This window comes from Delphinus delphis, chromosome 4 (assembly GCF_949987515.2).
Source record: "Delphinus delphis chromosome 4, mDelDel1.2, whole genome shotgun sequence".
NCBI classification, from domain to species: domain Eukaryota; kingdom Metazoa; phylum Chordata; class Mammalia; order Artiodactyla; family Delphinidae; genus Delphinus; species Delphinus delphis.
In genome coordinates, this window is record NC_082686.1 from 99,021,304 (window position 1) to 99,035,862 (window position 14,559).

At 33.6% G+C, this 14,559-nt stretch overlaps 1 pseudogene; it reads right to left on the reverse strand.

Moving 5' to 3' along the window:
* Positions 1-3,308: 3,308 nt before the first annotated feature.
* Positions 3,309-14,559, reverse strand: part of LOC132424438 (dysbindin pseudogene) — a 108,057-nt pseudogene continuing 96,806 nt past the window's right edge.

The window sequence follows — 14,559 nt, forward strand, 5'->3', positions numbered from 1 at the left end:
GAAAGGGAATAGAAGAAGACCTACAGTTTGGGGCATAAAAGTTTGGAAATTTTGACATTTCTAGAACTAAAAGAGAGAAGCTTGAAGAAGTTTTTGAGTGGTAGAGGCACACTAAAACTTATTAATACCCTGCAGCAAAAATCAGATTAGTTTTTTTGTTGTTTTTTTTTGCTGTTTTTGTTTTTGTTTTTAAGACTTCAATTTGGAGAGAATCATATTGTCAAGGAGAGTATAAGACTGGTCTAAAACATTCTGTGACTCTTCGGTTCATCTTAAGCAATTGTGGAGAAGCATGTGGAGGCTGCCCAATAAGTAATGAGAGGCTACTGGCCTATGTTCATTTCAGATATAGCCAGAGAAGCCAGTACATGAGTAGTAACCTCCAAATGAGCAGAATCAAGAGCAACAGAGAAAAACAGACACAGCAGTTCTTTCCAGAGAGTAGAATCAGAGCCTAAAATGAAACTCATACATGACAGCAAGATTTAAGAATTGCTAGTGACCTTTACTGCTCTAATCTAGTTTTTACTCTTCCATTACATTAATTTCTCTATAGTTATCTCTCCCTGCCTCATTACTGTTATTTGATTGTTGAGGAGTGGTGGTGTGAAGAAAAGTTTCTATTTCTTATGTTGGCCAACCACAAGGATCCATGTTGCCATCTGACAGAGAAGACTGTATATCCTCTAGAAATCCTTGAATGTAAATTATATGTAGGAATTGGATGAAACTGTGGTTTTTCTTCATTGGCAAGTGGTTAAATATATTCTAAATAAGAGAGTGGGAGTAAAATACATATTTGGTAAGCAAAATGTTAGGTTTTGCTAGAGATTAATCGATGTGCATAAAACCCAATGTACTCTTTTTCCTGGGAATACAGTCAGGATATATTTTCTGTGCCTTTTGGAGTGAAGTTGAACCATACATAGAACTAGGTTATGGCCAATGGAATGTAGAAGAAAGTGATATATACTACTTCTATGACTGAGCTGTAAGTACTTCTCACAGAGCATTCTCTATTTCCTTTTTTCCCAATCTGCATATATGATAAAGAGGATAAACAGCAAATTCCAGCAGACTAAATGATAGTATTTAGTCACTGAATGGTGGTGGAGATACATGTCCTGCAGACATACACATATAATCTCAGACAATTAAATCTTTAATAATAGTTTAAGCACCTTGCAGGAACAATATCCATGAAAACAAGGTTTCCATTTGCAAGACCAATAATTGATGGAGAAAGAGATAAATTTTAGATTCCAAGGAGCTAGAGATTTAAGCACCTGGACCACCATAGTTTATTCCTGGGTCTATAGAATAGGGACAACTATGTGATGACAGAAGAAGCATTTTTCCACACAAATATAAGTGTGCTTTTGAAAACCAGATGGCAGAAGATAATCTAAGTCATTATGACTTGGGTTTTAAAACTGATAGGTCCTTTAAAGGGGCCCAGAAACATTACCTCCCTGAATTTATACCCAATGATGGAAATTATTAGGATAATTTAATAGAAGTCCAGAGAAGTTGTAGGAAAACCTGAAAGCAGAAGAGAATTTTGTTTTACTTTTATGATGTGGAGAAAGGATTTTGAATCACTTAGGAGATATCCATGTTGGAAATGTTTCCTGAAACACAGAATAGTGATTGCTGAGGGCTTTCTCTACATGTGAATCTTAGAACAAAATTTCAATGACCAAAATACTATAATGATAGTAGAAATTCTAGGAGGTTTGACTAACTGGAAAAGACTAAAGACAGTTTGCAGACAGCGTGAACTTCATGCATGGAGCTCGTATTGATGCATGTGGACATTATTCCAGGTCATAAAACTCTGAGATCAGGCAGGAACCGTGACACAGAGGTAGAGGCCAGAGGAAAGAGTAAAGCACATGGATGAGTGACTCTCCAGTACTCCCTTGGGACAATACATAAACTACTGCAAATAATTGGACTGGTAAAAGGTTAGAGAACTGAACCCTAAACTTGGAAGAATATTTATCCAAAATTAGACTGTTTAAAAAATAGAATGAATTTGGCAAGATTAATTTTTCTACCACAGGTAGAAATGGAAGTTGTTAACTAAGTTAAGTTTATTATATGTCTGGGAAGAAAGTTAAATTTTCTGCATATGAGCTACACTATAAATTTTAAACTTACATTATTTTTTATTACACTTCCTTGCTTTTGAATAATATTTACCTGGTGACTTCTATGAATTTCATTATTTTTGTTCTTTTGGGGATAGCTTTAGGTATGTATAATTTAAGTATACATACATGGATATTTTGATTATTCATCATTTATATGCTTTATATAAAACTGTAGGTATGTCTATTTTGAATCTTGTTATTTAACACTTGCACGTTTATTGTGGTTTCTTTTGTCCTTATATTTATTCCAAGTGTTTATTGTATGTTTGAAACTCACCCATGTAGTCTAATTTTTCTTTTAAAATTTTGTTGGATTATTTAAATTTGTTTTTTACTATTTAAAGTTAGAAAGCATATGTCCTATTTATTGATTTAAATACTGAAAGAAAATAATAAAGCAAGTTTTAGATATATGTTTCTCAGAATACCAAAACAATAATAGTGCTATGCTGCATGTTATTTGGAATTCATAAAATAAATAAAATAATAATAAACAATTAAATTAATTAAAATGAAGATAAATATTTTAATATTTCAAAAATTAGAAACATGATAAAGAAAAATGCTGAACATATGTGATTAAAAATTAAAGAATAATTTAAAGAAAAATGCTGAATATGTATGATTATTTTAATATATTTATTAATAAATAAAATTAATCCAAAATTATACAAAAATTATTACAAAATGAAAAATAAAAATTTTTACACAGAGATGGAAATGATATAATGTTTTTTTTAGCATTTCAAGAATGTTAATAATATAGGAGGAAAGATTCCATATAATGTTAAGAAAACTTAGATACAAAGCCAGATGTATATATACATTTTTATACCAATTACATAAATAGAAAATCTCAAATAGACTGACTCTTTCACATGCACAAACTGGTAAGAGCTACACTAAAATAGTATTAAGGATTATTCTGTGCTGTAGGATTATGTGTATATTTCCTTTGTCTTTTTAACTTTTTTTTAACATATTCTGCATTTTCTAAATATCTTCAACTAAAGCCTAGAACTATAGAATGAGGCAAAACAATGTCAAGACAAATATGGCATGATGCATCGTCTTTGATTTTGGGGGTCTAACAATAGAACAGGACTTATGAGGACTTTATTCCATGCCCCTTCCATTCTAGGGAGCATGGCATTACACTATCTCTGCACACCCAGGGAGAGTCCCTGCTGCCAGGGGGCCTTCTCCCCAACTGCCGCACCTCTCAGCTATCTGCAGGTAACCTGTGGAAAGGTACTATTCCACGTCCTGCGAGACGGCCTCCTCAAAAACCTTCTGCTGCTCCTTCAGCCTCATTTGCTGGGTATACTCCATTTCCAAGACCTTCTGGGTGTGCTCTACATCTAGTTCAACTTTGAAGATTTCAAGTTCATTCCTCTTATTTTTCCTGTAATTTTCCAGTTATTGGGACTGCTTATATTTTATTTTTCTATTGCCCATATAAAACGTCCAGATTCAGCAGGTGGGTTTTTTTTTGTGTTTTTTTTTTTTTTTTTTAAACTGGAGAGGAATTCAGATGAAAGTCCTTAAATCTGGAGAGCCTGAGGAAGGGGTATCCTTGAGAGAATACAAGTGTTTCCTACCCAGTTAACTTATCTGTTTTTTTCTTTTATTTTTAATTTAATTTATTTATTTTTGGTTGCACGGGGTTTTCATTGCGGTGCACGGGCTTCTCACCACGGTGGCTTCTCTTGTTGCAGAGCCCGGGCTCTAAGCCCACGGGCTTCAGTAGTTGTGGTACTAGAGCACAGGTTCAGTAGTTGTGGTGCATGGGCTTAGTTGCCCCGCGGCATGTGGGATCTTCCCGGACCAGGGGTCGAATCCGTGTCCCCTACATTGGCAGGTGGATTCTTAACCACTGCACCACCAGGGAAGCCCCAGCAGCTGGTTTTTATCTCCTAAAAACTAGCCATTAAATATGTCAGGTTTGCTGTCATAAATTCTAAATCTGGTATTAAACCTGGAAGTTGCTGAGGATGCACCTGTAACTCTTAGCTCTGTCTTCTTTTTCTCCCAGTGTGCTGAAAGCATAACCACCTTGCTATCCACCAGCTCTCTAGCACCGGCACATTCTTTGGTTCTTCTGTGAAGTGCAGCCCATGTATCTTCATACCTGCTAAGTAATTCTAGTCCAGCAGAGCACTTTGGCAAATATGGGATATTTTGGGGCCAATTTTTCCAGTTGTTGAAAAGCTTTCTGAAGTATATTAGTTAAGAAGAATTATAGAAAGATTGTTATAAACTAACTCAATATTTTCTTATTTCTTTAATTCTAATATAATACCTATTCTCAACAACATATTAAAAAATGTTTTAAAGCTATTTAAACTTAAGCTATCTATGATTTAAAGGCATTTTAACTCATGCAAGTTCTGCTTTTTGATGAAATAAAGTATTCCCAGTTCTCCTTTATCTTCTTTAGTTTCATCATGCTTAGATTCCAGTGCACTATTCACTTAGAATACTCTTTTTCATATTCTGCCTATTCAAAGGTCTCTGAAGGAGAGAAAGAATTATTCTAAGAATAAACGCTTTGCTTTTATAAATTACAATCGTCTTCCTTCTTGGGAGGACTTCGTGATTTAGAATTCTTTCTAAACTCTGGCACCTTTGTTCCATTCAAAATATTATTGTAGAATTTCCAAGTACCTCAAGGATAATGGGAGCATTTTAAATTTGAATCTCTACACATCCTCCAAGGGAAAAACTTCTGATCAACAAAGTTAGATAAGAAAATCTTGCATAGTTAATATTAACAGCATAACTAGGACACAGAGAATACTCCTTCAGTTTACTTTAATGGTGCATAGCCACCCAAGACCACAGAGTGTGTTTAATGCCTGTACTTAAGTGGAGCCCACGCCTGAATGGAGGTTAACAGGCAATTGTGATGAACACAGGAGAGTGCTGTACGGTTCTAGTAGGGATGACCACAGATAACATCTAATAATATTTATATTTAGAAGCAGAGGATCCTAACCATGGTAAGATAACACAGAGAACATTTAATAGGGAATTAAACAGAATGACTTTAAATTATGTGATACCAAAGACGGCAGTGTCATACAAGCAACAACTCTGAAGGCAATGGAGGATCCTCAGGAAGGGACTCTTTGGAGGCTTGGTGGTGAACAGAAATAAAAAGATGGCTGAAAATCAAAACCTTACTAGAATTAGAAAACAGCAAAGAATCAAAATGTGTTAGAACAGAAGAGATTCTATTACTTTCCATTTGTTGAAGAAAGAAAACTGTAGCAGCAGGAAAGGTTTCTCTTGAACTAAGAATTGAAGTATGCCACCAAACCTCACCTTTATATAATTTTTCTGCTGTTAGTCCCAGAAAAATCAAACAATAATTAAAAACATCAAATAAATATGAACACTGATCCCATCAGAGCTACCATAATAAAAGAAAGCATAAACATAATATTTTTAGGCAAAAATTTCTCTAAACTAAGCTAAGAACAAAAAAGAAAAGTGTAAGACAACATTCTGACCTGAATTAAATGTAATTAAACAAGCATTTGCAGAATTGAAATAATACCACAAATCAGAAATACAAAGAATCTGACTACAAATGGACAAATAAAAGAATATAAAATCAGAATTGAATGAATTAAAGAAATGAGAATTAAAGAGTAGAATCTCTGGAATGAAGGCTAAATGACAAAGGTTTCCAATGGAGAATATATGCAATCAAAAACATAACATAGGGCTTCCCTGGAGGCACAGTAGTTGAGAGTCCGCCTGCCGGTGCAGGGGGCACGGGTTCCTGCCCCGGTCCGGGAAGATCCCACATGCCGCGGAGCGGCTAGGCCCGTGAGCCATGGCCACTGAGCCTGCGCGTCCGGGGCCTGTGCTCTGCAACGGGAGAGGCCACAACAATGAGAGGCCCGCGAACCACAAAACAACAACAACAACAACAACAACAACAAATGGGATTTAGAAAATAAAAGTGTAAAAAAGCCCAAAAATGTCTAAAAAGGTAAAAGTCATGAGAAAGAAGTTGTGTGTGTGTGTATTCAAGACATACAGCAAATTAGATGAATTTTTATAGAAATATTCTACTTAATAAATGAAAAAGAATTATAGAATTAAAATATTATTTTTCTATACCTAATATTAATCAGCAATGACTATTATTATGATAAAATAAGAGACAGTATTGCTTCATGACTTTCTTTGTGGAAGAACACAGCTGCCCTTATGGCATAATAGTCCAAAAGGGAAAAGCCTTCTAGATCTAACTAAGAATTTACAGGATGTAAAGAAGGCAGAGGGGTATGTTAAATCATACCATGGGGATGCAATCAGCATTATCCAGACAGTAGAAAACTCTAAGGACAGGTAAATCTGTGTCCTCAACAAATGAATTATAAGAGGAGGCAGGGAGAGAGAGAGAAGTGGAGGCTATAGCTAAAAACAGACTTTAAGAGACATAGCAACTAATGTGAGGATCTTATTTGGATTATGATTCAGAAACATTATCAGCCAATTGAAAATTTGAATACTGAGTGAATATGTGATGGTAGTAAGTAACTACTGTTAATTTTTTTTTTTTTTTTGCGGTATGCAGGCCTCACCCGTTGCGGAGCACAGGCTCCGGACACGCAGGCTCAGCGGCCATGGCTCACAGGCCCAGCCGCTCCAAGGCACGTGGGATTTTCCCAGACCGGGGCACGAACCCGTGTCCCCTGCATGGGCAGGCGGACTCTCAACCACTGCACCACCAGGGAAGCCCTACTGTTAATTTTGATTATGTTGCTACCTTGATGTTACTTTTTAAAATATTTTTCTTACAGAGATGTGATTGCATACCTATGCTATTCTTTTTTAGTTCATGAAGTTAAAACAGAATCATAAGGTCTGCCCAAAGTGAAAAGAAAGGCTTCTCGCTAGAATCTGCAGGTCAAGGTCCCTCAAGTTCTCCTGTTTCTTGGAGTTGGCAAGCAGTCCTCTGAGGCTTTGGAGTGCTTAGGTCTCATCCCTGTGGTCCTCCTCCCTCATTTCATACTCCATTCCACAGTTTGTCCTCTTATGGGCTATCACCAAAGGAAAATTCACAGCCTCAAAATTAACTCCATATAGAGCTCCAGCACAGCTTAATTATCAAACAAAATCAAATGATAAGTTTGTTAGGGATTTTATGGTTTCCTCTGTGGATTTTAACACTAAATATTTAATATATCTCTCTACTTATATCTCTACCTCTATCTCTCTCTCTGTCTCTCTCTGTCTCTCTCTGTCTGTCTCTCTCTCTCTCTATCATGAGCTTCAAGAGCTTATGGAATAGAGTGGTGAAAAAAAAAAACATCTCTACTCTCACTCTGGTGGAACATGGCAAATAAAATGTTGGGTTGAAACTTATAGAATCCAGACAAAGTTCTAGCACATATTAGTGTTGAACCTTAGACAAGACTTTTTTTTTTCGATCTTCAACATACCACATACTAAAGAGAAATTCCCATTACAGTAGATCTAACAGAATTGTCTTCATCAGATGATGACATATGATAAAGGGCCATTTCCACCACAAAGAGCAAGATTTCTGCTTCATCAACAAATTATTTGTTTTTTCAATAGTTTATAAAAGTCAAATCCCAATAAAAAAGGAATACACATAAAAATCTATACATAAGTTTTTGTAAAATTAAGGGAGAGTTCATATCTAATGCAACTAGGAATAAACATAGCCTCTATATTCATCCTATACATATGTGCAAATACATATATACACATATGCATACACTTAAATGTTTTGTTTATAATATCCTTGGTATTAAAATTATAGTTACAATATTTATAATAATTCTTAATGCAAGGTGTATATACCAAATTAATACTTTGTAGATATTCATTTAAAGAACTTCTAATACCTGAAATATAATTACCTTTATTTTGTAACTTTTGCTTTATATTATGATTCAAAAATAACTATGAAGAAGTGGGGCAAATTCATTATTTTTTTCTTCTACACTAAGATATTTAGATTGATGATGAAGCACATCGTTAACCAAGGTAAAGAGAGGGACTCCTTACAGCTGCAGCTGGGAGTGAAAATCAGAAGATCTAAAGGGCAACTGTAGCTTGACACTTAAATTTTGGAAATAACAAGCTCTATCAATTTTATTTTTAGGAATATTTACTGATATGGAAAAATTTACAGGATTAAGTAAAAATGCAAGTTGCATAAAAATTCATAAACTCATAACTTAAACATATATTTCTATAAATTTAAAATTCGGTATTCAAAATATAAAATGAACATCTTGGAAAATATTAGAATAAATAATTAGAAACAAGAATAAAATCAGTAAAGTTCATTATTTTATCTTGTGTGTTACATGATAGCCACCTTGGTTAGAACATATTTTAAAATTCTTCTGCTTCTTTATGTTTTTGTTTTTCTCAGAAAAGCTTGTACTTTTTATAATAAAAATATGGAAACTTGCCAAGAGCTTAAATAAAAAAATTCCAACATCAATAATGCCATATTTGTTAATGTTAATGCTATATCTGTTATAATATAAAATATGAAGTACAAACCAAAATAACACCTTATGTTCCCTCACAATTATTCTTGTAATAAGACATTTCTTGAAGTTTTCATCAAGGTTAAGAGTGAACTAATGGTTCAGTAATTCAAAAGATATTATTACCTTCTGTGGAAAGCTAGAACAATCAGCGTAAGAATGACTAAGGGGAGAAAATCCTTAAGGTCACTTGAATTTTTCTTTGCAGTTGCCTAATCTGTATCTTCAAGAAAAATTGATTCTCCTTATCTTGAAAGACACTGGAAATAGTTACATAATAGAATATGAAAAATTTGGAAAATATTATGCCTCACACAATTTTGAATTATTGTGTTGATCATTTTATTTGTAATGTCCTCTCCAGAAATGCAAAACTCCTCACAATTATTACATTATTTATATCTACTGGCTTTTTCAAGTGGTAAAATAAAGTAGAATATGCACAAACAGCAAATGTTCATTACATAATTAAGGCACTCAAAAGGCACACTATTATCTATTCCAAATTATTTGTCAATTTTAACATTTCTGTTCTTCAAAAAATAAGATCCTACTTCTACTACATGGAAATAGGAAACAACAACAACAAAAAAGAAGCTCATATGAATGTTATTTAATGTATTTGTTTATTTCACATTGAGTCTGCCTGAAAAATGCTTAAACTGGCACGCAATTCCATATGTTTAGCCAAGCAGTCAATTTTTCTAAAAATATAATCATAACTCTATTATAGAGCTTCTATAAATTACAAATAACCTATAGAACAATTATAAAGAGCATGAGCCCTGAAGGTGAAAATTTCATAGGTTCAAATCTCAACTTCACTAGTAACCAGAACTTTGCTCTTAGGCAAGTCAAGTCCCTTAGTTTTTTTGTATTTAAAATAGGATAATAATATAGGGTTATCGTGAAGATAGAAATGACTAATATCAGACACAAAAAAGCACTATATAAAATCTAGTCATTATTATAATTATTAGTATTATTTCTGCTGATAATATTATATTTACTACTAGTAGTGTTAGTAACACTGAAGGTAGTATTATTTGAATTTTACTTGCAATAAAAACTCAATAACATATTCTGATAGTCTGTGGTAGAATATTAATTCCAACTTCCTGATCATGAAGCCATTTCTACTGTACAAATGAAATCTCTTAGTGTTTTTTCAGAAAAGAAGAAAAGCACTAAGATGTAGAGGCATTTATTGTCTGCAGATTATTATGTGAAAATTTCTAAGCACGTTATTGAATTTTTGCAACAATTGAGGTAATTATTTTTTGTTCATATTTTATAGATGCTGAAGCTTTATACTCTAAATGTTTGGCAGAGTGAACACTGCTTTTCTGTAGAAAAAGGAAAACTCAGTCTTTGACCCACAATATTATAATTAAGCCATTCTTTAGATGTAACACAAAGTAGCTGTATGTGTTTATTTTTCTGATATGGAAGTGACACTAATTGTCACATAATCTATTTGGAGAAAATGTAGGCGTATGGAAAGATATTGAGAGACATATTTTGCCTAAATCACAGGGTTTTTTTGTGAGGGTCCCAGGAAATGTTTGTGGAAATGCTTTGTGAACTGTGAGAATATATGCCACTGGAGCACTGCACAGCTTTGGGAGTGCTGTGGTAGTTTTGTGTGTGCGTTTCTTGTTGTTGTTTTGTTTTTGACAAAATTGGAGTATTCAGTAGAATTTTTAAAAATTCAAGCTGGGAGTCACACATACCCCAGAAGAGATATAGTTAACTTTTTTCTTTTTCTTCTTTATTATATCATAATCTACAAATGATTTTTTAGAATACTGTGTTAAATATTGTTTTGACTTATATTCCTTTTTATTTTTTAATATTCTATAAGCATTCAATAATGGTCCTTGAGAACTTGTTTGCCTCTTGGAATATGTATGTAGAGATAATTCCAAAATTTTCATTTTGGAACTTTTTTTATAAAACATGTTACTATTTCAAGATTAATTATTTTAAAAGAATTATATGCTCATTTTAATTTTACATAATATTTTAGAAAGTACTTCTTTTGGCTATCCTGTATTTATTATAAGTAATGACATTTGCAATGAAACTAGTAGCTTGCAAAGCAATAATTATCATTATTGCATTCTCAATTGTAGAATTATACATAAAGGAATCACTAGAGCATTAAATTTCAGCCTGTAATAAACCTAAGAAAACATGTTATTCAGCAAGTTCATTTTATAAATGAGGAGATCTCAGCACAAGGTTGGATGAGACAGATCCTGGACCTTTGCATCACATCCCATAGTCTCCTAGGGATTCTGTCAAAAGAAAACACCTAAAAGTGGCTCAACATGATTTAGCATGCAAATCATTTGAGGAAGTTTAAATTTATTAGTAGGCTTTATGAGTTAAATTTCAGAAATATCATAGGTTTTATTAATAGAGTTTCAGCACTATAATTTTAAGATTCTGTGTCTCTTCAACTTTCCTACTGAAAAAAATGATTGTGATTTCTTAAGCACTGTATCCTGGTGCCTGGCACATTGTCATCATCATCATCATCATCACCATCACCATCATCATCATTAAATATTTGAATAATTCTTACTATACTCTAGACACAGTTCTAAGAGCATTGGATAGATTATTTCCTTCTATTCTCACAGTCACATGAGGTCAGAACTATTATTATCATACTGATTTTACAGATAAGGAAACTGAGGCAGAGAGAGGCTAAGTTACTTGATAAGCATACACAGCTGAAAAGTGGCAAAATCAGTATTTAAACACAGAATTTGGTTCTTCAGCATTCTTTACCATTGTACCATGTTGCTTCAGCTATATGTTCCATTAATTATGCATTCATTAGCTGATTTTTAGTATAGCCCAGTGAAGTATTTAGAACTCTGCTCAATATTCTGTAATAATCTAATTGGGAAAATAATTTGAAAAAGAATAGATACATGTTGATGTCACAGAACCAATGAGAAGATGCTATGGTCTGAATGTTTATGTCACCCCAGAATTTATATGTTGAAATTCTAATCCCCAAAGGTGATGGTATTAGGAGGTATAGCCTGTGTGAAGTGTCTAAGTCATGAGGGTGGAGCCCTCCTGAATGGGATTAGTGCCTTGTAAAAGAGGCTCCATAGGGATCCCCAGCCCCTTCTACCAGGTGAGAACACGGCAAGAAATAGGCAGTCTGCAACCCAGAAAAGGGCCTTCACTAAAATCCAACCATGCTGGCACCCTGACCTTGGACTTCTAGCCTTCAGAACTGTGAAAAATAAATTTCTGTTGTTTATAAGCTACAAAAAAAGAATAGATACCTGTATCAGTGAATCACTTTGTTGTACACCTGAAACTAACACAACATTGTTAATCAACTATATTATATATATTCCAATATAAAAGAAAAAGTTAAAAAAGCTACTGTATTCTCAAAATTACAGAAAAAAATAATCAAAGCACTCAAGTGCCTTATCCAAGCTTATGTAATAAGAGGTACAGTGACATTCAGAAAGGGAAAAACCTAAATATAATTCCAGTCCTCTTTCAACATCATCTTAAATTAACAGGTTGGAATATATCAGAAGAAAAATAGGCTATACTGAGGACTGATTCTAAACTTAAATTCATATTTTTCTAAGACAAAATATATATCAAAATATCTTTAATAGCAAATCATAACTTGGAGGGCACAAGCACAAATGTAGACACAAGAGCAAGGCAAATAATAATTTTGCAAATGCCTCTTATAAACAAATTGCACAGAGTATTTCAAAGGCTCAGCAAGCACTTTTCTACACGGTGAGCATGATTCATGCCCACCCCCATATATAACTCCTCCATAGTCTTCTTACAGTGTATCTTTTCTGTTTCCTGCTTTAAATGTCCATTTTCAAAGAATCATTAAATCAATAAGAGAGTGTACTGGGAAATTCATGATAAGATGAATACCAATATAGTTTTTGCTTACATTCTTTTTTCCCTCACACTTGAATAAATTAGGAGTCTATATGAGTAATGTCTGTAGCCTTATTGTTCTTATATAATCTTCAAGCATCAAGCTCCAGAATAAAAGATCTTAATCACCTCCCTGGGGCCCCTGAAACTTCAATTACTTCACCTAAAACAAAATCCCCCCCAAAATGGTATTCTAATTACCTACTTTTCTTTAGGATCAAAGAGATAGTACAAGAAAGACCCTTATAAAAGGAAAAAATTCTTGAAATAGAGAGCAATATATTGATGCAAATCATATTAATAAATTCTTATCAAATGTTAGAGGTTCTGTATATAGTTTTCTTCCTATTTTCATGATGTGTTTTTGGTTCTAGAATTGTAATATAAAGTTGATAAATAAGGAAAGGCTAGGATAGTATAATGAGTTAGAGTATTTTTTATTTTATTTTCAACAGAAATAATAAAACCTGTTTTCTGAGACTTGTTTTTAACTTACCTACTCATTTCCAATTCAGTTCTTGTTTTTTTGTCATTCTATAGCACCTCCCTGAACAGAGAACTTTTGATCCTGAAACTGGATAAACTAATTCAGATTCTATTCAAGCAGTTCCTACTGAATAGGATGAAAAATGTGGTCAGTTGATTTGTGTCTTCAGTGAAGATAAATGCCTAGTAGTGAGTAAATATTGGATGCTTATGAACTTAAAATTAAACTACTAGATAAGTAAAATTTCTGGTCTCTACTCTGTGCCAGTTTCTGATTATGTTTTATTTTCCCTCCCCTCTTTTCATCTTCATATCTCAACATCAAACAGGACTAAGCCAAACTGAAAATCATGGCCTCATACTTTCTAGTTAGTATCCGGCCTACTTTAATCTGGCATCTTTCACCATTGAAATTTGCCCATTTTAGTGAATTATTTCAATCTTTATGTTTTACTTGCTCTTTGTACATTGTAAACAATTATTCATACCTTCATGGAAATTTTCTCCTACTTTGCTTAGGAAAAACCAGTTTTGTACAGTTTTTATTGTTTAATTATGAACATTCCGTTTCAATTCACACATCTGTTTCCTCTTCTCCTCTTTCCCTCTCCTGTTGTTTTCCCTCTTTGTGTATCTCTGTCTCTTTCTCTGTCTTTGTCTCTCTGTCTCTCTCTCAGTCTCCTCAATTTAAAATGCCTGTCTCAAAGATTTCATCCATTCCTTGGTTTACTAGTCATACTCTGAAGCCTCCTAAATCTGTATCTCTAGTCCAGGTAACTATCCTGGGTTCCAGACAAATATATACCTAAGTACTGTACATCTTATCTGAGCCCTCCCATAGACATGTGAAACTAAACATGCCGAATGTGAAAAATGCTTGTCCACACTATTTCCAATATTAACATACAACACCATAAACTAAAAAGTTGCTCAAACCAGAAATTATTGAAGCAATTTACACTACTCTTATACCTTTTATCCCCTCTTTCAAATGTATCTGTCATCAGGTTCTGTATATTCAACTTAATATAAAGACTATCCCCACCTCTGCAGTTTCTGGTCTCACAGTGTCTTGGATATTAGTATCTAGTATCATAGTGTATAATATAATGTAAAGTCACATGGTCAGGAATGCCCCATCAAATGTCTCTTCCCAACTGAAAACTAGGTGCTCTAAAATGCAAACTGAGTTATTTTATTTCCCTGCTTAAAATCAATCAACGGTTTCTGTTAACCACAAAATAGATCTTAAGTTAGAAATGGAATAAAAGATTCCTTATGATTTACTCCTTCTTTTGCGATCTTTACCCCATTGTTTTCTTTCTCACTTCTCAAAATATAGTACTATCTGGCTACATCAGCTTCCAAAATATACTACACTGTATTATGCCTTCAGGTCGATAGCCATGTTTTCATCT